The following is a 24145-nucleotide window of genomic DNA, read 5'->3' as shown; positions in this document are numbered from 1 at the left end:
GGCAGCGTTAGGACCCCTTAACGCTGCTTTTGACGGCTAACGCCAAACTCTAAATCTAGCCAATTGTTTCTCTGATCACATTGATCCCAAGAAATGTACTGCAATTCTGGAATGGCCAGTTTACACCAATAAGAAGGTTGTACAGAGATTTATTGGCTTCATACATTTCTATAAACACTTAATTAGATTTTTTTTTTAGGTTTGGTTTCCTATTACTTGTCCAACTTGGAATAAATATATTTTTGTTCTAGACACCAGCGCGGTGGCCTTTGACAAACCAAATACTCTGTTTACTCCTGCACCTATACTTATTCAGTCAGATGTACAGAAGCCTTTCTTTTGGGAAGTGGATGCCTCTAGTTTGGCTATTAGTTCTGTCCTGTCCCAGCAGGAAGTGGTTAAAGGTCAGCTGCATCTAGTAGCTTTCTTTTCCTGACATTTAACTTTAGCTGCGCTAGGTATGACGTTGGGGACAGAGAACTGTTGGTGATTAAATGTGATTTGGAGCAAGCTGCCCAACCAATTAGCATCTTTACTGACCACAGTAATCTTGAATATCTTAGAGCGACCATACAACTTCGTCCTAGACAGCCCAATGCGTGTTGTTCTTCTCCAGGTTTAATTTTGTAATCACTATTCGACCCAGTTTGTCAGGGCACAGGTAAATACATATATATATATATATATATGTATGTCAATAGGACAGGGAAATATGTTTATGTATGAAACCATATTTGTATCAGATATTACTGGAATAAGGTTTAAATTCTGATGTCAGGATTTGACTCAGAAACCCTCACAAATTGAATATACATCTCCAGGCTGAACTACAGACAACCGGTCCCAAGAGACAAAAGGGAAACATTTGCTTCTTAATTAGGAAGTGCAAATTTCATAGCACTCTGTACCCCATGTGGTGAGTAAGAGACGAAGAGCCTGGGAGGATGACACAGAGAAAGCAAATGGCCCAAAATGAAATTTTAAAACAACTATGTGATAGGCAAGTAGAATACACGTCTGCATTGCTAGCTAAACAGAAAATATGTTGTATTGTGACTTTTACAACTACTCATGGATTAACCCCATGCTATGTGTGTGGGGCAGTGAAGGCCTTAGCCAACAAACAAATGCTATGGTGTGACTCTGAAACTTACTGAACATACAGCAAATAATCATCCCTGAATGCATGACCCAGAATGTATTAAATATAGAAATTTGGGAAATTGTCTAATTCTCTATTACATGGGTATTTGCTAAGCGTAATAGGTAACTGTTTTAGTCAGTCAAAAATGTTTAATAACCTCTGTATTGTTTGTATTTTTCAGACATATAATTTCAGATCTGCATGAAGAAGTTCATACATCCTGGGCTTATTAGAAACATAAAATATGGTATATTCATATTAGAACACAATGCAGGCAGAACTATTGGAAATATAAAAATAGGCTGTTATTTCTATAAAAATGCCAGGATACTGATAAAATTATAATGCATTTTAAGATAATAATTAGCAGTATTAAATTGCCTTAATATAATAAAATGTTAATAATATAAAACATGATGTTTCATATCAAAACGATCAGGAAATTGATCTGATGCTGCTTCATCTATAATTAATATTGGGAGAGATTAATACAAGAAATTATGGCAGTTATTACATAGTTTAAAGAAATATTTCACTGTCTAAAAATGTTGGTTAAATGAATTTGTATGTATTGTCATGCTGCATTGTTTTGTGCTGTCTGTTTGTAATGCTGCCACCCAGTGTTATGATGCGAGAATTGCAGCCATGAGATGATTGGTTGTTGCAGGGATGCATCTCCTTGGCAACACATTCCCAGATAAACCAATCGGCCGGGACAAGCACGAGGGCCAATCCGAGACAAGGTTTCCATTGAGCGTTCCCAATACTCACCAATGACTGATAATAATCAAAAAAGGGGAGGGGTGAGATCAGATGATTTAACCCCAAGTATAGAGACTGAGAAGGAGGTTGTTGGTGGCTAATCCTGAACTAATAACTACTGTGGTTATTATTAAAGCACACACCTACTATTGGACTCCATATGCATTATGCCCAATTTTGAATTTCTGAGGTGAAATTGGATCTGTTGAGAAACATTGGAAACTGGATATCGACTGGTTTATTTGGTAATGTATACAAGGTTTTTGGTAAGATAAGTTATATGCATAGTCACTACAGTAAAATTACAATTTGAAGATTGGAAAGAACAAATTGGGTTTTTAAATTGCATTGCATAACCTTGAATAGCTCTTAGCCTGCCTATTTGTATGCAAGCATTTAAAGTAAACATTTACTATTGCTGTATGTAGCAGAGTTAAGGAAATAGTGCATATTTCAAGTTAGCATTTCATAGCCTATATATTGTTAAACTAATCCCAATCTTAAATTGATTATCTATGCAAATATATAATAATAATTCAGAAGTGTATATTGTATTGTTGTTTAAATTTGTATCTGTAACTCATCTGTGCAAGTTCTAATATTGTAAATTAATATTGTATTAGGATAAATTGCAGTTAAATAGCAGAATATATATATTATCCTATTGTTTATAAGCACTGTTTAGAATTGTATTGCTTGGATGTTAAAGGTTTTAGTCTCATTGTAATATTTTAAATGCAGCTCTGAATGAAAGGTTGGTTTTAAGGATAATTTTTTCTGGGTTTTATAAGAAGGATAGCATATCTTAATAGTTGGTTTTAACGTATATAATATTGTGTCATATTCTAATATTGCAAATATATTTCAAAAATGTTCATGGATATTAACTAAATAAAAGAATTCAGATATTTATATTAATTGTATGATTTCTAGTAGATGCATGTTGATTAAGGGTTTCTATTTTTAAGGATAATTGTTATTTGTATTGTGTTATAACCCTGCCATAAGCTGATATATTATTTGGAGAGCAACTACTAAGATTTTCATAAATATACTGACAAGTTCTAAGAGTAAAAAGGGAGATGCATTTTCCAGATTCCCTGATGTCTCTTCAGATCCCATCTTTCAGGTTAATACTATTCTTCAAAAGGGTAATTTTCTTCTGTTACATCGTTCTTTGGTAGATAAGATCAATGTTTCAGTTTTGCTCCTCCTGTTACAACTGTTATTTTGTCCTTTGCAGAGGGTTTGTTGTATGGTAATGAAAGATTTTTGTTCCTACTCAAGTCTGTTTGGAGATTCTTTAGAACTATCATGATTTACCTGCTTCTGATCATGAAGATATCAAGAACTTTTTGGTGGCCTGGACCGCCAAAAAGTGAAGGATATATGTATGTTTGTTTTGTCTTGTGACACTTGTGCTAGAATGGAGTATAGTCCTAGGGCCTGTGTCTTGATTGTCGATCTTCCTTTGTGTAATTAATTTAATACTATCTTGGGTAGTAGACTGTTTTAAAAATATGGCTCATTTTATTCCTGCTGTGGGTCTGCCTTCTGCCAATATGATGGCTACTCTATTTGTAAAAGTAAGTTTTCAGACTGCATGATCTACTACAGAATGTTTTGTCTGACAATTACTCCAAGTTTATCTACAGGTTTTGGAAACTTTTCTGTTTCAGTTTGCATATTTCAAGATCTCTGTCTTCTGTGTATCAGCCTCAAACTAATCTAAATATAGTTTCTATTTAAGGTGCATTTTAATCCAAAGGTATTTCATCCGCTAGCAGGGGTGTCAAACAACCCTATTGTATTTGATTGGGCTGATTGCTGTCCACCACCTCAGAGGTGGCGGACGAGTTGAGGAGCAGCAGCCTTAGGACCGCAGCTTCTTAACTTCCGCTTCACTCAGAACTGAAGCAGAGTGGGTCGGAAGCAGCATCCGCTGCTTCATAAATAGACCCCATAGACCCTAATGTTTTTACAATTTTCATATTCCAGATTTACTCCTTTTATCAAATGTGCTTCATTCTCTTGGTATCGTTTATTGAAGGAGTGCAATGCTCTACTGGCAGCTAGGTGAACATATTGGGTGAGCCAATGACAAGTAGCTATCTCACAGTAGTACATTGCTCCTGAGCCTACCTATGTATGCTTTGCAATGATGGATACAAAGAGAACAAAGCAAAATAGATAAAAGGAGTACATTTCAAAGTTGTTTAACATTGCATGTTCTATCTAAATCATTTAAGTTTAATTTTGACTTTTCTGCCATTGCTCCCTTGCAAATCTATGTACAGAAAATCAATTCTTAAGTTTCAAGAATCTCAATGAATAGAGTAAAAATAGATCTGCCCAAGGACCAACGTGTGAGGAGGGAGGGGCAAGCATTACAAATGAAATCTAATCTTATTGTTTTAGTTAGATAATGCTATTTGAATATTTATTATTAAGGTAATCATTATTTTTCTCCCTCCAATAAAATACAGCTAAAAAGTTGATCAAATATTAACCTATTAAACTGGAGATAGTTCACCTCCCAATAATTTCAATGATCTATCTATGTATTTCTATAACTAAATCAGTATTTTCTGTTATAACTGGAAAAAATAATCGTCAAGATTACAAGTTGTGCGCTAAACCGGGTTCGTAAATAATGCAAAAAATTTGCACTTGCGCACTCTCCATAGCGCTGCTATTACAAGTTACTGAAAAACCTTTTTTTGTTGTGCGGTATGGTGCGATAAGCTCCATACCGCACAAAACCTAAGGCCTGAGTTGACGTGCTCGTGCACGTTATCCCCCGTAGACATCAATGGAGAAAAAGTGTTAGAAAAAACTAACACCTGCGATCGCAGAATGGAGATCGCCGTAACGCAACTACCATTGATGTCTATGGGGAAAAGTAAGTTAAGTTAAAACCTAATACCTGAACATAAACCCCTAGTCTAAATACCCCTAATCCACCGTCCCTGACATCGCCGACACTAAATAAAGTAATTAACCCCTAAACCGCCGCCCCCGCATTGCTAACACCTAAATAAACCTATTGACCCCTAAACCACTGCCCCCAACATCACCGACACTAAATAAAACCTAAATAAACCTATTGACCCCTAAACCACTGCCCCCCACATCACCAACACTAAAATAAAGTATTAACCCATAAACCGCCGCCCCCCGCATTGCAAAGACTATAATAAACATATTAACCCCTAAACCGCCGCACCCCCACATCACAAATCACTAAATTAAACTATTAACCCCTAAACCTAACTATCCCATATACTTTAAATTAAATTTACAATATAACTTTCTTAAAATAAATAAAAACGAAGGAGGCGGAGTTAGCCAGCAACCAAGGCAGCAGTGTTTGTTAAGAGCTCCTGTATAAACGATCGAATAATCTGGTAAAAAGGCACTTGATCAGACCAGTAAGGCCAGCAATCAACATCGGGTAGTACCCTCAGCCAGAGCAAAAGGCATTATTTACATTTTTGGAAAATTTTGGATAACCGCAATCCGATCCGGACTTGAGAACCGGAACAAAGCTGGGAAAGTCTGCGGCAGCGGCCTACTCCGGGCCGAAAGGCCATTCCGAAGGCAATCTAACACCCCTGAGGCCATTCCAAATGCCACGACTAAGTAATTGAGCGGTCAAACATCGAGATACTTCAACTGAGCAACAAGACCTGCAACAATTCTAACAGAGACAGAGCAACAAACGAGATTTGGCTCAAATCGCCATTTTAAAGGTACTTCTTTCTTCTTTGGCAATTTTAATGTTGTGAGGACGGAGGGGCTAATAGACAATAGAATCAGTGGGCTTGAGAGACATTATTTGGACTGGGAAAGCCAATAGGGGTATAACAGTCAACACATAACCCCAAAAGACAGCTTTGAAGCATTTTACAGCACTGCAAAATTCTAGCATCACAATTGTTTACTCCCCTATTGGCCCAGACACAGTGATGGTTCTATAATCTGGACTCCTAGCCCTAACTCGCAATCTCTTTTGGGGATTATTAAGGAAGCTATTTGAGAAGCTAGCCCAAAAGCATTGCAGGAGCCAGAAACAGTTTATTTAAGCATCTGGGAACTGCCAGTCTTTGTGAACCACTTGTTGTGAAGAATAGCACTCTCTCCTCATCCTTTTCCTGCCAGCTAACCTGCTGGTGGGTCATATCCAAGGTTCCCTTCCCGTGATGGTCCTGTGAGGACAACCTTCCCTGAGGAGCTGAGTGCTGAGAGGAAGTTTAACAAAAGCCAGAATACGGTGGCCTCCATTCATTATCATATATGACTTTTAACTAATAGATGGTATATTGATAAGGTGACACAGTTCCTATAAGGGCTATTTCCATCCGTTGCCCTCTCATCCCCTAGCCTGGAGAAATTTAGGTGACAGGGAAAACAGGAGAGGTGAACTTTGCAGGCCCTAATCCACTCCACCTTATCAAGTTTGTTTCATACACTTCAAATAACCTCCCTTTTTCCAGCATAAATGGATGCAACAAGGGTTTAAATGACCTAACCAAGGAGTAATTTGGGCATGTCTGAATAGCCTAGAAGAGGAGGGTGGCTCTTTAAGAGATCTGGCTGCTACGCTGGCATCAAAGTGATAGTGTTTCAAAAGAAAATAAGCTAAATACCTAACCATCAGTTTCAACACGGTGCAGCATTCAAGACTCTATTCTATATATCTTCTCTAACCGCACTCCTAAGATGAAGAGCCGTACACAATCAGTTAAGGAGTGTCTATCTAAATCGCAGCAGAAAAAGAAGCAAGCTTTGTTGGATTCACCTCCATGTATGGAACAAGAAGATGATATCGGGGACAAATCCACTTCCTCTCCTAAATCAACTTCCTCAAATGAGGCTCTCTTAAAGCAGATAAAACAAATGTTTCAAGAATAAATTAGAGCGGCTCTTTCAGAGTTAAAACAAGATATTGCTGATATAGGTGAGAGAACTTCAGCGATTGAAGACAAAGTTGATGAGATAGTGGAAGAGATCCCAGAATTACAAGCAACAGTGAGTTCACAACAAGCACAAATACAGAAATTGGAGGATCACTTAGAAGATCTGGAAAATAGATCTCGTAGATCTAACATTCGCATACGCAATCTACCAGAGAAGTACAATAATCTTCCAGACATCATCACACAAATCTTCCAACAATTATTGCCAAAGGAAGAGGAGTCTTTCCTTCTTATGGATAGAGTACACCGAGCCTTAGTCAAACCTCCAGCACCGGGAGCTCACAGGGATCTGATAATAAAACTTCACTACTACCATATTAAGGACAGAATCATGCAAGTGGTGAGATGAGTTCCTGAAATCACTTTTGAGGGCCACAAAATCCAAATATTTGCGGACTTATCCCCTATCACTCTGAAGAAGAGAATTTAAGCCAATAGTAGCGGCCCTAGCTAACGCCCAAATCAAATACAGGTGGGATTTCCCCTTTAGATTGTCTTTCACAGTGGACAAAACATCATATTCATGTGTTACAGTAGAAGAGGGGCAGTCGATCTTAAACAGACTTCTCATTGACAAGTCGTCATCTACACCAGCGCAGTCCCCTAAGCCCCAGCGAAAAGCTCTAACGCGCACATGGACACCAGTGCATAAAAATGGGAAGACACAGAGGCGACTTCAAGAATCAGAGAGCCCAACCTGAACTATGGAAGCAAAATTTATGTTTTAGTTCTTCTTTGTTAAGCCCCCAATAGGGGATATGTGCACCATAATGGGCTTAGCTCCCTAGAGCGAGCTCGAGAAAAATGTTGTTACTAACAGGACTGGATTCATCTTTAATATGTTTTTGATTGTATAGTTTTCTAGCTAAGGTCCAGGGAACAAAGGTCCACCCTCAATTCTAGGAGAGATACTTAGCAGATATGTATTTAATACTCTAATATTGTATGCCCGAAGTTTTTTTTTTGGTTTATTGATGTTCTGTTTGTTTGTTATTTTATTTGTTGTTCATATGGTGCATTACTTGTTTGGATCATGGATCCTAGTTCAGACCGGACACGGTCAGTTGTTATTTGATTTTTTATTACTCAGACTAACTGTTAAATGTTTTTCCATCTCAGCAATTTGTACATTTCATAGAGGTATGTATCAAAATTCATGTGCCTTAAGCGGCTTGATCGACAGCTCTACACCCATGCAGGGAGGGGGACCTAGCCAGCCAACAATTGGTGAGTTTCCAAAGTTGTGTAATGAGAGTTTTCCATTTATAGTTAAGTAATGTCTATCAATATAGTCTCCCACAATGTCAAGAGACGTAAGGCTTTAGACACATATAAATCCATGAAGGCCCATATTATCCTATTACAAGAAACCCATTTCACAAAAGCAAAAACCCAAAATACTGGGATAGAAGTTACCCCACACAATTTCATGCCACATGCAAATCTAAGAGATGCGGGGTATCCATTCTGATCCACGCAGACCTAAATTTTAAAGAAGATGAAGTGATTATAGATAAGGCAGGAAGATATATTATTGTTAAGGGTAGAATACATGATACCCATGTTATACTGGGAAATATATATGCACCCAATGACTCTCAGGCCCCATTTTTGTCAAAGTTAGGAAAACTACTAACTAACTGGAGAAAATCCCGTTTAATCATAGGGGGGGATTTTAATTTGGTAGCTAATGCAGAAATAGATAAATAGTCAATCCCATCTACAACCTCCTCTCAAGGCTCTAAAAAGCTCATGTATGATTTTTTTCTTGATCATAACTTGGTAGATAGTTGGAGATATATTAACCCAAAAATAAGAGACTACTCATTCTACTACACATCACACAATGTATATTCGAGAATAAATTATATCCTGGTTAGCCAGATCATGTCCACACTGATAATGGCTTCTGACATCGTACCTGCAACTTGATCAGATCATAATATAGTGATGACAAAACTGTCTGGCTTGATTGACCCTTTAAGGGGCAGAAGTTGGACCATAAACCCAACATTGTTTAGGGATAAGTTATTCACACAGAACTTTCAGACAGAAATAACTCACTTCCTAGCAACCAATCATAACTCTCTGTCTAACCCTATGCATATATGGGGGGCATTGGAAGCTTTCGCTAGAGGCATTCTGATAAAAGAATTTAACAAGCAGAATAGGGCTTATTTAATACAACTTGAGCAACTTAAACCAGAAATCAAGCACTTGCAATCTAAACATCAGACAACACAAGATGAGAGAACATTTAAGCTATTAAAGGATAAAACACATTCTTTAGATCAACTATTGACAAAAGAGGCTACCAGGTCCCTAAAACTTGTGGATACCCAATACTTCATACAAGCTAACAAACCTGATAAATTACTAGCATTTAAATTAAAAGATTGGGTAAAATGACTGAGGCTGTAACATGGATTGACTTATTTGTATTTTGTAAAATGTTAAAAATCACTAAAAAAACTTTTTTTCATAAAAAAATAAATAAAATAAAAACTTACCTGTGAAATAAAAAAAAACTAAGATTAAACTATAAATAAACCTGATTTGAACAGCCAATAGGATTTAAGCAGCTCTGATCCTATAAGCTGATTTGAATTTTTCAACCAATAGGAAATTAAAGGTACCCCAATATAAAAGGGGTACCGTGCATTCAATCTTCAGTGTGCGGCAACGATCATAGTGTTAGGTTTTTTTTCATTTGTAATTTAGGTTTTTTTTATTTTTAGTTATGTTTGGTTTTATGGGATTATAGAAGAGTTAATAGGAACCCTAGTACAATCGACTGCAGCGCAGCAGGAAACAAATAGGAAGCTGCTGGAGCAGATCACAGAGGACAGGACAGCTCAGCAGGAAGCTATGCATGTGCAAAGAGAAACAGACCAGTTATTTATTAATCAAATGGCTCAGACCCCAAACACTGCCAGTCCTGTATCTACACCAGTAACTAAAGCCCTGAATATTAGGGCTAACCAGTATTTGCACAAAATGACTCTTGACAATGATGTGGAGGCCTATTTACTCACATTTGAGCGTGTCGCAGAAAGAGAAGTGTGGCCACAAAGCCAATTAGCGGGTCTTCTGGCTCCATTTTTCGTTGGAGATTCACATAAAGACTACTTTGACCTATCACCAGAGGATGCTGTTAACTATGCTCGCCTGAAGAAAGAAATTCTTGCTCGCACTGGAATGGCACCAATAGCTAGAGCGCAGAGATTTCATGGATGGAAGGTTCATGAAAATAAACCACAAAGGTCGAAAATGTTTGATTTGATCCACCTGACAAAAAAATGTTTAAAGCCGGAGAACAATTGCTCTGCACATACAGTGGATATAATTGTATTGGATTGTTATCTCCATGGGCTACCACCTTCTTTACGGGAATCTGAGGGCATGATCAGTCTAGTTGAAAGATATAGCACACCTAAAGAATTCTCGCCTTAGAAACCACCTGAGACCTCAAGCTTGTCATGTCATAAACCTGGTGATCATTTGCACAACCTAGAGGAACATCTAAACAAGAAAGCAAACTCGAGCACTCTTGGCACAGAGGCGACAGAAGGAACAAGAGTGCGACTAAATAAACAAAAATTTATTCGCTGCTACTTATGTGGAGAGTTGGGACACATCAGCACAATTTCCAGGTTCACAAGAACCTATGCAAGTGAACTGGTCAGACTACTGTGATAGTTTTAACTATTACCTGACTACTGTAGTAGGATGTGTTAAAAGTCCCAATCAATATGTTTTGAAGGTTAGCATAAATGTTAGGGAAACTGATGCGCTAGTAGACTCAGGAAGCGCAGTCACACGATTATCAGGTCAGCTAGCAAAGACTAACCCTAAACAACCAGTAGGAAAGACAGGTATTTATTGTGTACATGCAACTGTGCTCTATCATCCTAATATTTTGTTGCCTGTAGCACTAATCAGGGAAAATGTAACTGTTCTGGCCACTGTTATACCCCGACTGCCATACCCTGTCTTACTGGGGAGAAATTTTCCTGGTGTTCTCAGGCCTACTAAAGGGCTTGGTCCAGAGAGGTGAACCCAAGGGGGCAGACTTCCCAAGGCTGTGTGGGGGATGTCTTTCACTTCTCCTTTGGCCTATATGACTGGGAAGACTCAGAAAACAAAGTAGGAAAGGAGGTTAGACAAACGTAAGGGAACAGTCTAAAGAACTTCCTGCAGTAATGGTGGGGGAAATTAAAATTTGCAGAGCTTTACGTCCCAACCTATACAGCAGGAAGATCCTGGAGTTACAAGTAAAAATAGATGACTTGTTAATGTTAGGGCCAATGACCCTACTCTTGTATAATATCTCACAAAACTGAGTACACACCTCACATTTTTGTAAATATTTTATTATATCTTTTCATGTGACAACACTGAAGAAATTATACTTTGCTGCAATGTAAAGTAGTAAGTGTACAGCCTGTATAACAGTGTAAATTTGCTGTCCCTTCAAAATAACTCAACACACAGCCATTAATGTCTAAACCGTTGGCAACAAAAGTGAGTACACCCCTAAGTGGAAATGTCCAAATTGGGCCCAATTAGCCATTTTCCGTCCCCGGTGTCATGTGACTCGTTAGTGTTACAAGGTCTCAGGTGTGAATGGGGAGCAGGTGTGTTAAATGTGGTGTTATCGCTGTCACACTCTCTCATACTGGTCACGTGAAGTTCAACATGCCACCTCATGGCAAAGAACTCTTTAAGGATCTGAAAAAAAGAATTGTTGCTCTACATAAAGATGGCCTAGGCTATAAGAAGATTGCCAAGACCCTGAAACTGAGCTGCAGCATGGTGGGCAAGACCATACAGCGGTTTCACAGGACAGGTTCCATTCAGAACAGGCCTCGCCATGGTCGACCAAAGAAGTTGAGTGCACGTGCTCAGCGTCATATACAGAGGTTGTCTTTGGGAAATAGACGTATGAGTACTGCCAGCATTGCTGCAGAGGTTGAACGGGTAGGGGTCAGCCTGTCAGTGCCCAGACCATATGCCGCACACTGCATCAAATTGTTCTGCATGGCTGTTGTCCCAGAAGGAAGCCTCTTCTAAAGATGATACACAAGAAAGCCTGCAAACAGTTTGCTGAAAACAAGCAGACAAAGGACATGGATTACTGGAACCATGTCCTGTGGTCTGATGAGACCAAGATAAACTTATTTGGTTCATATGGTGTCAAGCGTGTGGGGCGGCAACCAGGTGAGGAGTACAAAGACAAGTGTGTCTTGCCTGCAGTCAAGCATGGTAGTGGGAGTGTCATGAAGATAACAGAGTATGGAGCTGGAGTTAAAACTTAATTTTCTTTATTAATTTCTTAAAAGCGGTTACATGCACAGACACAAAAACATGCCCTTAGTGTACAAAGCTTACGCGTTTTGGCTGGACCGCCGTACTCATAGCTTTCTGTGGGAGTGTCATGGTCTGGACCTGCATGAGTGCTGCCGGCACTGGGGGACCTACAGTTCATTGAGGGAACCATGAATGCCAACATGTACTGTAAAATACTGAAGCAGAGCATGATCCCCTCCCTTCGGAAATTGTGCCGCAGGGCAGTATTCCAGCACGATAAAGACCCCAAACACACCTCCAAGATGACCACTGCCTTGCTAAAGAAGCTGAGGGTAAAGGTGATGGACTGACCAAGCATGTCTCCAGACCTAAACCCTGTTGAGCATCTGTGGGGCATCCTCAAATGAAAGGTGGGGGAGCCCAAGGTCAACATCCACCAGTTCCGTGATGTTGTCATGGAAGAGTGGAAGAGGACTCTAGTGGCAACCTGTGAAGCTCTGGTGAACTCCATGCCCAAGAGGGTTAAGGCAGTGGTGGAAAATAATGGTGGCCACACAAAATATTGACACTTTGGGCATAATTTGGACATTTCCACTTAGGGGTGTACTCACTTTTGTTGCCAACGGTTTAGACATTAATGGCTGTGTGTTGAGTTATTTTGAGGGGACAGCAAATTTACACTGTTATACAGGCTGTACACTCACTACTTTACATTGTAGCAAAAGTGTAATTTCTTCAGTGTTGTCACATAAAAAGATATAATAAAATATTTACAAAACTGTGAGGGCTGTACTCACTTTTGTGAGATACTTACATGCATGAACAGAGGTCACATTAATACATGGAGCAAAAGTACCAACAGGTTTTATAATTAAAGATGATCTCTTATGCAGAGTTGCCCAGCATGCCAGGAGGCTGGTAGAACAGCTTCATGTTCCAAAAATCCATAGAAATGTTTTACTGGAATATGCTCACTCACACCTCATTGGGGGACACCTTGGTGCAGAGAAAACTAGAGACAGAATTTTAGAATGATTTTTTCTGGAATCTATGAAGAAGTAAAGCGATATTGCTCATCCTGCCCAGAGTTTCAGCTTACAACTCCACGGCAGATTGCAAAAGCTCCATTGGTTTCCCTTCCTATCATAGATAAATCATTCAGGAGAATGGGTAGGGACATAGTAGGACTTGTAGAGCAGTCAACTAGGGGCAATCAGTATATCTTAGTGATTGTTGACTATGCAACTAGGTATCTGGAGGCAATACCTTTAAGGAGTATACCACAAAAACTATAGTAAGGGAATTGGTACAGGTGTTTTCCCGGAGAAGAGATTGTAACTGATCAGGGAATGCCTTTTGTCTCAAAGTTTAAGAGGGAAGTTTATCATCTCCTATAAATCAAGGCTATTTGTACTTCTGTCTATCACCCACAAACAGATGGGTTGGTGCAAAGGTTTAACAAGACACTGAAAAAAACGTTAAAAAGGGTGGTATGACAGGATGGAAAAGACTGGGATTCATTTTTGCCATATTTAATGTTCTCAATTAGGGAAGTGCCTAGTTCTTAAACTGGGTTCTCTCCTTTTGATTTGTTGATCCAGTTAGGAGATGAGGGGAAGGGTTAGGGGGTTGTTGAGGCGTGTTGCCTCATGTAGGCAACACGCCTCAACACAGTAAACTGGACCTCCTGAAAGAAGGTTATGTTACCATTTTTGTAGTATGAGTATTCCTCTAAGGAGAGGAGCTCCGAAGTGTTAAGCTTCCAATCTAGCAGGGAGGGGATTTGTGTTGATTTCCACTTTTGTGCTTTGCACTATTGAGACAGATTTGTAATAATTTCCACCTAATTTTACACATTTTCCCAGGTTATAATTAAGGATAGCAGTGGCTGGAGATAGGTTAAAAGATCTACCCATCAGCTTTTGAAGATAAGACTCAATGGCTTCCCAAAATGGGGATAGTTTTCGGCATTGCAACCAGATGTGCAACATATTCCCTTTTTTACCCACATACCCTCCAGAAAGAATCATTGGCATTGGGGTAGATACTTTTAATTCTTTCAGGGGTGAGATACCATCTAAATAGAATTTTATGGTTCATTTAGAGAATTTTGGGGGAGGAGGAAGATTTGTATGTGTTATAGAATATATTTTGCCATTGCTCCTTGGTGATAGGGGCTCCTAGTTCAGCCTGCCATTAAGAGGGGTAGGAAGAAGCGGTTAATGTAAGGGACTCATGTAGATTTTTTTTTGCTATTGATAAGGACCTCCGTGGGATATCCCTATTTAGACATAAGCGTCCAAAGTTAGTTAAGTCTCTAAGGCCTAGATTTAGAGTTTGGCGGTAGCCGTCAAAACCAGCGTTAGAGGCTCCTAACGCTGTTTTTTACCGCCCGCTGGTATTTGGAGTCAGTCAGGAAAGAGTCTAACGCTCACTTTGGAGCCGCGACTTTTCCATACCGCAGATCCCCCTACGCCATTTGCGTATCCTATCTTTTCAATGGGATCTTTCTAACGCCGGTATTTAGAGTCGTGGCTGAAGTGAGCGACAAAACTCCAGCCGCAGAAAAAAGTCAGTAGTTAAGAGCTTTCTGGGCTAAAGCCGGTTTATAAAGCTCTTAACTACTGTGCTCTAAAGTACACTAACACCCATAAACTACCTATATACCCCTAAACTGAGGCCCCCCCACATCGCCGCCACTCTATTAAAATTTTTTAACCCCTAATCTGCCACTCCGTACACCGCCGCAACCTACATTATACCTATGTACCCCTAATCTGCTGCCCCTAACACCACCGACCCCTATATTATATTTATTAACCCCTAATCTGCCGCCCCCGCTATCGCCGACACCTGCATATTATTATTAACCCCTAATCTGCCGCTCCGTACACCACCGCAACCTACGTTATCCCTATGTACCCCTAATCTGCTGCCCCTAACACCGCCGACCCCTATATTATATTTATTAACCCCTAATCTGCCGCCCCCAACATCGCCTCCACCTACCTACAATAATTAACCCCTAATCTGCCGACCGGATCTCACCGCTACTATAATAAATGTATTAACCCCTAAAGCTAAGTCTAACCCTAACACTAACACCCCCCTAAGTTAAATATAATTTAAATCTAACAAAATAAATTAACTCTTATTAAATAAATTAATCCTATTTAAAGCTAAATACTTACCTGTAAAATAAACCCTAATATAGCTACAATATAAATTATAATTATATTGTAGCTATTTTAGGATTAATATTTATTTTACAGGTAACTTTGTAATTATTTTAACCAGGTACAATAGCTATTAAATAGTTAAAATAATTACAAAATTACATGTAAAATAAATCCTAACCTAAGTTACAATTAAACCTAACACTACACTATCAATAAATGAATTAAATAAAATACCTACAATTATCTACAATTAAACCTAACACTACACTATCAATAAATGAATTAAATAAAATACCTACAATTAAATACAATTAAATAAACTAACTAAAGTACAAAAAATAAAAAAGAACTAAGTTACAAAAAATAAAAAATATTTACAAACATTAAAAAAATATTACAACCATTTTAAACTAATTACACCTACTCTAAGCCCCCTAATAAAATAACAAAGACCCCCAAAATAAAAAAATGCCCTACCCTATTCTAAAATTAACTTGGAGGGGCATGCCCCAAAGAATTCAGCTCTTTTGCCTGTAAAAAAAACATACAATACCCCCCCCCAACATTACAACCCACCACCCACATACCCCTAATCTAACCCAACCCCCCTTAAATAAACCTAACACTAAGCCCCTGAAGATCTCCCTACCTTGTCTTCACCTCGCCGGGTTCACCGATCCGTCCACCGAAGTCTTGATCCAAGCCTCCGAAGTCTTGATCCAAGCCCAAGCAGGGGCTGAAGAGTGACGTCCATCCTCCGGCTGAAGTCTTGATCCAAGCGGGCAGAAGAGGACATCCGGACCGGCAAACATCTTCTTCCAAGCCGCATCTTCTATGTTCTTCAATCCGATGACGACCGGCTGATCTTCAAGACCTCCAGCGCGGATCCATCCATCTTCACCGACGACTTCCCGACGAATGACGGTTCCTTTAAGGGACATCATCCAAGATGGCGTCCCTCGAATTCCGATTGGCTGATAGGATTCTATCAGCCAATCGGAATTAAGGTAGGAAAATAGAACAGCCAATAGAATGCGAGCTCAATCTGATTGGCTGATCGGATCAGCCAATCGGATTGAACTTGATTCTGATTGGCTGATTCCATCAGCCAATCAGAATTTTCCTACCTTAATTCAGATTGGCTGATAGAATCCTATCAGCCAATCGGAATTCGAGGGACGCCATCTTGGATGATGTCCCTTAAAGGAACTGTCATTCGTCGGGAAGTCGTCGGTGAAGATGGATGGATCCGCGCTGGAGGTCTTGAAGATCAGCCGGTCGTCATCGGATTGAAGAACATAGAAGATGCGGCTTGGAAGAAGATGTTTGCCGGTCCGGATGTCCTCTTCTGCCCGCTTGGATCAAGACTTCAGCCGGAGGATGGATGTCACTCTTCAGCCCCCACTTGGGCTTGGATCAAGACTTCGGAGGCTTGGATCAAGACTTCGGTGGACGGATCGGTGAACCCGGCGAGGTGAAGACAAGGTAGGGAGATCTTCAGGGGCTTAGTGTTAGGTTTATTTAAGGGGGGTTTGGGTTAGATTAGGGGTATGTGGGTGGTGGGTTGTAATGTTGGGGGGGTATTGTATGTTTTTTTTTACAGGCAAAAGGGCTGAATTCTTTGGGGCATGCCCCGCAAAGGGCCCTTTTCAGGGCTGGTAAGGTAAAAGAGCTTTTCTATTTTAATTTTAGAATAGGGTAGGGCATTTTTTTTATTTTGGGGGTCTTTGTTATTTCATTAGGGGGCTTAGAGTAGGTGTAATTAGTTTAAAATTGTTGTAATATTTTTCTGTTTGTAAATATTTTTTTATTTTTTGTTACTTAGTTCTTTTTTATTTTTTGTACTTTAGTTAGTTTATTTAATTGTATTTAATTGTAGGTATTTTATTTAATTAATTTATTGATAGTGTAGTGTTAGGTTTAATTGTAGGTATTTTATTTAATTAATTTATTGATAGTGTAGTGTTAGGTTTAATTGTAACTTAGGTTAGGATTTATTTTACAGGTAATTTTGTAATTATTTTAACTAGGTAGCTATTAAATAGTTATTAACTATTTAATAGCTATTGTACCTGGTTAAAATAATTACAAAGTTACCTGTAAAATAAATATTAATCCTAAAATAGCTACAATATAATTATAATTTATATTGTAGCTATATTAGGGTTTATTTTACAGGTAAGTGTTTAGCTTTAAATAGGATTAATTTATTTAATAAGAGTTAATTTATTTTGTTAGATTTAAATTATATTTAACTTAGGGGGGTGTTAGGGTTAGGGTTAGACTTAGCTTTAGGGGTTAATACATTTATTATAGTAGCGGTAAGATCCGGTCGGCAGATTAGGGGTTAATTATTGTAGGTAGGTGGAGGCGACGTTGTGGGCGGCAGATTAGGGGGTTAATAAATATAATATAGGGGTCGGCGGTGTTAGGGGCAGCAGATTAGGGGTACATAGGGATAATGTAGGTTGCGGTGGTGTACGGAGCGGCAGATTAGGGGTTAATAATAATATGCAGGGGTCAGCGATAGCGGGGGCGGCAGATTAGGGGTTAATAAGTGTAAGGTTAGGGTTGTTTAGACTCAGGGTACATGTTAGGGTGTTAGGTGCAGACATAGGAAGTGTTTCCCCATAGTAAACAATGGGGCTGCGTTAGGAGCTGAACGCTGCTTTTTTGCAGGTGTTAGTTTTTTTTTCAGCTCAAACTGCCCCATTGTTTTCTATGGGGGAATCGTGCACGAGCACGTTTTTGAAGCTGGCGTCCGTAAGCAACGCTGGTATTTAGAGTTGCAGTGGCGGTAAATTATGCGCTACGCTCCCTTTTTGGAGCCTAACGCAGCCCTTCTGTGAACTCTAAATACCAGCGGTATTTAAAAGGTGCGGGGGGAAAAAAGCACGCGTAGCTAACGCACCCCTTTGGCCGCAGAACTCTAAATCTAGCTGTAAGTATGTCACATTTATATTTTCTAAACTCTTATTTTGTGCTAAGCCCGGGATAAATCCACCAACAAACTCGGCATTTGCAGAGATTGGTGTTATTGGGGAGATTGGTGATGAGATTCCCTTAGTCTTGGTACATGTGCTATCCCAAGTTTTAAAAATATGGGTATACAATGGAGATGTTCTCGCCAGGATGGGTCTGTCTGCATGTTTAATCCAACATAGTGGGCCTACTGTGGTTGAATCTAAAAGGAATGAGTCTATGAATGCCCAAGTTTTAGAATATGTGTGAGCATGCCATTCTATCACCCTCTATAGCGTTATCGCTTTGTAATATTGATTAATGTTTGGTAAACCCATTCCCCCTGTACCGAGTGGTTTCATGAGAACCTTTTTGTTTATACTGGGTTTAATACTGCCCCAAATGAGGAAATGTGTTAGTTATTGTAATTGACCCAAGAAGGTAGTTGGTAAATGTATTAGTACTGCCTGAAGGACATAAAGCATTTGAGGGAGGGTGGTCATTTTAATAGCCTGTATTCTGCCCCACCAAGACAAAAGTCTGTTCTGCCAAGTGTTTAAGTCTTTCTTCAGCTTGTGTAGGAAAGGTAAATAGTTATGTTTAAATAGACTATTGCTGGAGGGTGTAAGATGAATCCCTAAATATTTAATACTATCATAGTTCAATTTGTAAGGACAGAGCTCCCGCAAAGCCTCAAAGCCCTGCCGCTGCATAGTGATATTAAGGATCTCTGATTTTTGTGCATTAATTAGGTAATTGGAATAATTACTGAATCTTTCAAATTCCTTTAAGAGGTATGGCAGGGACCTAGTGGGAGAGGTGAGTAGAATTAGTATATTGTCAGCATAAAGGGTGATTTTATAGTTACTGGGGCCTAATTGAATTCCCGAGATTTCTGAGTTGTTTCTAATGTGGAACGCTAACACTTCCATAGACATTGCAAAAAGGAGTGGTGATAGTGGACAAACCTGCCTTTTACCATTTTTAATGTCAAAACTGTCTGACAACATACCATTAGCTTTAACCCTTGCAGAGGGTTGAGAATATAAACTGAATATCCTTTGTATCATTGTGTTTCCTATACCAAAGGCAGACAGGCAGAGTTTCAAGAAATTCCAATCCAACCAATCGAAGGCTTTTTTTATTAAAATAGAGGATATCTTTGATTGGTTGGCTTGTTCTATTAGGTGTATGACCCTCACCTTATTATCCCTGACTTCCCTTGAAGTTTCATGTTTTGATGCTTGTCCAATAACCCGAGTGGATGAACTCAATGATAGACTAGGCAAGGCCTGTTTTATATTGACTTTAGATTTAACGAAAGGGTATTGGCAAATACTGTTATCAGAATCTGCAAAAGGAAATATAGCTTTTTCTACTCCTGAGGGGCTGTTTCAATATACAGTACTCCCATTTGGTTTGCATGGTGCCCCTGCCACCTTTCAACATCTAATGGATAAGCTGTTAAGGCCTCACTACCAATACCGAGCAGCCTATCTAGATGATGTAGTAATATTTTCTCAAGATTGGGAAACTCATCTTGGAAAGGTAGAAGCTATACTAAAGACTTTGAGAATGGCTGGGTTAACAGCTAACCCTAGGAAGTGTGCTATTGGGTTGGCAGAAGCTAAGTATCTTGGATATATGGTGGGAGGAGGTCTAGTAAAACCCCAGTTGAATAAAATAGGGGCTATTCAAAACTATCCTACTCCAAAGAGAAAAAAATCAGATAAGGGCATTTTTGAGGTTAGTGGAGTACTACAGGCACTTTATCCCCAACTTTGCAATGATTGTAAGTCCTCTAACTGAGCTCACAAAGGGACTTGCCCCAATATAATTAAATGGACACAGGAAGTTAAAGCATCATTTTAGGAATTAAAAACTGCTCTATGTACTATTCTGATTTTAATTGCTCCAAATTTTGGAAAAACTTTCTTGCTTCAAACTGATGCCTCAGATGTAGGTTTAGGGGCTGTATTGTCTCACATAGTAGAAAGTGAGGAACATCCAATCCTTTACTTGAGTAGAAAGCTAAGCCCCAGAGAAAGAAAGTATGCAGTAATTAAAAATGAATGTTTAGTAGTAAAGTGGGCAATGGAAAGCTTGAGGTATTATTTACTGGAGAGGGAGTTTGTGTTGATTACAGACCACAAGCCCCTAAAGTGGATGAGCCTGAATAAAGAAAAGAATCCCAGAATTACCAGATGATTCTTTTCCCTACAGCCTTTTCATTTTAAAATTAAGCATTGTGTCTGGAGGAGACCATGATAATGCAGATGGGCTGTCTAGAACACGCTGCCTTACGGCGTTTGTCAGTTCATCCTATCGTATTGAGCTGGGGGATGGGATGTGTGACAGATTGAACTGTCCAAGAGGGGAAGTTATAGCTGGATACTATGTTATTCTCAGGTAAGGCAGGCAGTAAGGTATACTTGTGGTTAATTAGGCTACGTAGGGAAGGGCGTTGTCAGCCTTCTTAAAAGGCAGATCACAATATAGTGTAGGGAGAAAAGGGAGAGAAACTCTGAGCTGCAGACTGGCTGAAATATTCTCTCTCCTTACAAGTGTGGAAAATGTGCAGGTACTACTGAACTGTGAAAATATCTTTTGATAAAGTGTTTTGAGAGCTAATTTATCACCTGGCATTAGTGAGGGAACTAGGCAGGCTTGTTGTGTACCTGGCCATGTTTAGTTAGTTCTCCAATAAGGAGATAGTCTTTTTTTGTTTGTTTGTTTTTTGTTCATTGCTATTGTTATGTTTTGAAATTAAAGGGACAGTGTTAACGGAGTGCAACAATTCAGTGCTGTCTTATTTAAAGTGTACAAAATAAAAGTTAACCCTGCAAGTTCATAGGACCCCAGTCTGTGGAGGCAGTCTTATTGTGTTGTTTGCTCAATATTTAAAGGAACCATGCACAATATCACATTATTAATATAGTAAAGTGCCACATTGTTATATATGGTTAGTATGAATCCATAGAAACACATAGAAACACAGAACAATGAAAGTCTTTTTAAAGCTTTACTGAATGGTAAGTAAAAGACCAGTTTGTAATTCAAATAGAAGATCACAGAAACAGCAAGTTTGAACAAAGGCCCAATGCAGAATACTAAAATCTAATACAAAGTCCAGTGGACATTGGTGCTAGAATTGTGCAGTAGAGGGTGAGGCTGTCACATCACAGCATACCAGGTAGGTACAGCAGGCTCAGGTGGTTTGAGGAAAGCTGTCACTGGTTTAGCAGACACAAGATTCTCAGCAAGCAAAGGATTCCCAGCAGGTACTGTTGGTGAGACTGTCATGGGTACCAAGTAGGTAAGTAGATAGAGCTGATTTGAAGAATGCTGGTATAGAAGGCACAGGATTCTCAGCAGGCACAGGATACCCAGCAGATACTCTTGGTGAGACTGTTGTTCATTTTCAGGGACTCCTATAATCCTAATATTATTCCTTTGAGAGCGATTTTCTAGGTCTTCAACCTTTTGCTTTAATAAATGTAATATTTTATTATTATTTTCTATTTTGGTTTTATAATTATCCTTATTATCTGTCAGGGTAAGATAAGTCAGAGATGCATTGTTCTGCATCTGATAATCTCTGTGAAGACTGTCTGATTTCTACTGTTAAATGCTGATAATTTAGCTTTCATTTGCTCAAATTGTGGTAAGAAAATATCAGAAATACTTTTAACCAATAATTACATATCACCTTGCTTTGCCAGGATATTGCTAGCTTCATTATTTATTTCTGTAAGGGTCTGATTACTACTTTTTGCTTTCTTTTCTTTACTTTGTGAAGACGTTGCTAGAGATTTCTTTTTTGCTTGTGTAATAATTTTTATCCATAAAAAACAAACAAAAGTACACTCAATTAGTGTTGTGGCTCAAATATAGTGACGTTATTATTATTATTTTATTTATTTTTTTGTGCTAGAGTTCCTAAATCCTTTTTAACTACAAATGTGAATTATGTGACTCTGGCCAGAATACCTTTATATCAGTGGTCTCAAAGTACCGGCCGTGGACTACAGCTGCTACCATGCACTACTACTTGGGTAAATGTCACTTCCAGTTTCTAGTATATCCAGTTCCAGAGCACTCACTCTGTTCAAGTGGCCCCCATGGGGAAGAACATATGGCCAGTGGCCCCATATACAATGAGTTTGATACCTCTGCTTTATATTAATGCTCAAAGAAAGACCCTCACTACTATTGAGTTATTAGTCGGCTTACTAATTTACTAATTATCTTATGCCAATAAAGTTATTATAAACAAGGTATTTTATTTTAACTATATACCTATATGCTTTTACTGCAGATTTACACCACTATATATACATATATATATATATATATGTGCGTGTGTGTATGTTATATGAAACACTTGTAATTTAAACCTAGGATCTGCTTTCTAAAGTTTCTATATGCAACTTCAGAAAAGCTGCAAATAAACCTCCACTTTAGTCTTCTCATAGGAAGATCTTTACTTTTGATAGGGTCCTAGGAAGATAAATTATTTTGAGTGAAAGTATAGACAAGTAAGCAGAAAACATATTTAATCTATATTAAAAGTAAATTTCTTCTTCCTATAGTCTATTATTTTTTTCAAAATTGTAAATGATTTAGAGAAACTAGCTGCTCGATTATGTGCACTACAATACATCTCCCCTGCTAATAAGCAATCTTCAGCCTCTGCAGGCTTCTTCACTGTAACTACACCAAATACTTCTGGAATAAGTGCCTCAAACCAGAGACAACTATCTCAACCGTTAATATACCTTATGTGACGAATCACGCCTTCTCAGCGTCACAATAGAGGCGTGTGGGCAGATAATGGCACACAGCTCTGGTTCCCTTATCCTTGCAACTCTGCAAAAGGACCTTTAATAGAGACACCACATTAACCAAATCCAGTCCACACTGCTCTAACAATTTCCCTGCTGCCACCACCAAAACTTTTAAATTAAAGGGGAGTTCTGGGGAAACCCTAAAAACTCACACTATTTAATACTTAGGTAACGTGCCTTTAACCTTGTCTCAACAGGAGTGTGAATTCAGATATTAGAGCCCAAAGACAGAATTAGATTTTCTATGTATTTAATAACAAAAACATCAACACAGGTTACACAGTGCAAAATTATAAAGACATTCAAAAACAACATACAATTACAAAGCTACAGTTCTTTGAAAACAAAATTGGACCTGAAAAGAATTACACAATACCTTACTTATTATCAAATTCCTTTAGGTATGTGGAGAGCTGCCATCTGATGTTAGTCTCTTGGTCCCAAGGCAGTTCTGCCTAAAAAGTCTGTCTCTTGCATACTTGAATCTGATTCTCTTTGTCTTGTCAAAGACAATGCCCGGGTTATAATTTACAACGAGTCTGGCCAATAAAACCAAGTCTTAGCTACCACTATCAGTCTCCAAGGGGAGGAGCGTTCTGCATTCCTTTACACACATCACTAGGCTAAGGAGGGGGAAGGGGCTCAGCCCACAGCTTCTCTGAATACAGATTCCACACACACAGAACAAACAGTTCACTTCCAGGCTGAGACAATACCACCTCTGCTGAGCAGCCAATTCAGGCATCAACTACTCCACATGATTGTATCATGACACCTCCCCTTTTAAAATGGTGGAAATAGGGGGTCAGCCCACGCTGATCCCCTATGTCAACCTAAATACTAGTCTTTCCTCATTCATAAGACCAGATCTGCCCTTCCTGCGCACTCTTGCTATGCCCTTCCACACACACAGAACAAACAGTTGACTTCCAGGCTTAGACAATACCACCTCTGCTGAGCAGC

This window comes from Bombina bombina, chromosome 3, assembly GCF_027579735.1.
Source record: "Bombina bombina isolate aBomBom1 chromosome 3, aBomBom1.pri, whole genome shotgun sequence".
NCBI lineage: Eukaryota > Metazoa > Chordata > Amphibia > Anura > Bombinatoridae > Bombina > Bombina bombina.
Note: the sequence above shows the minus strand (reverse complement) of the source record.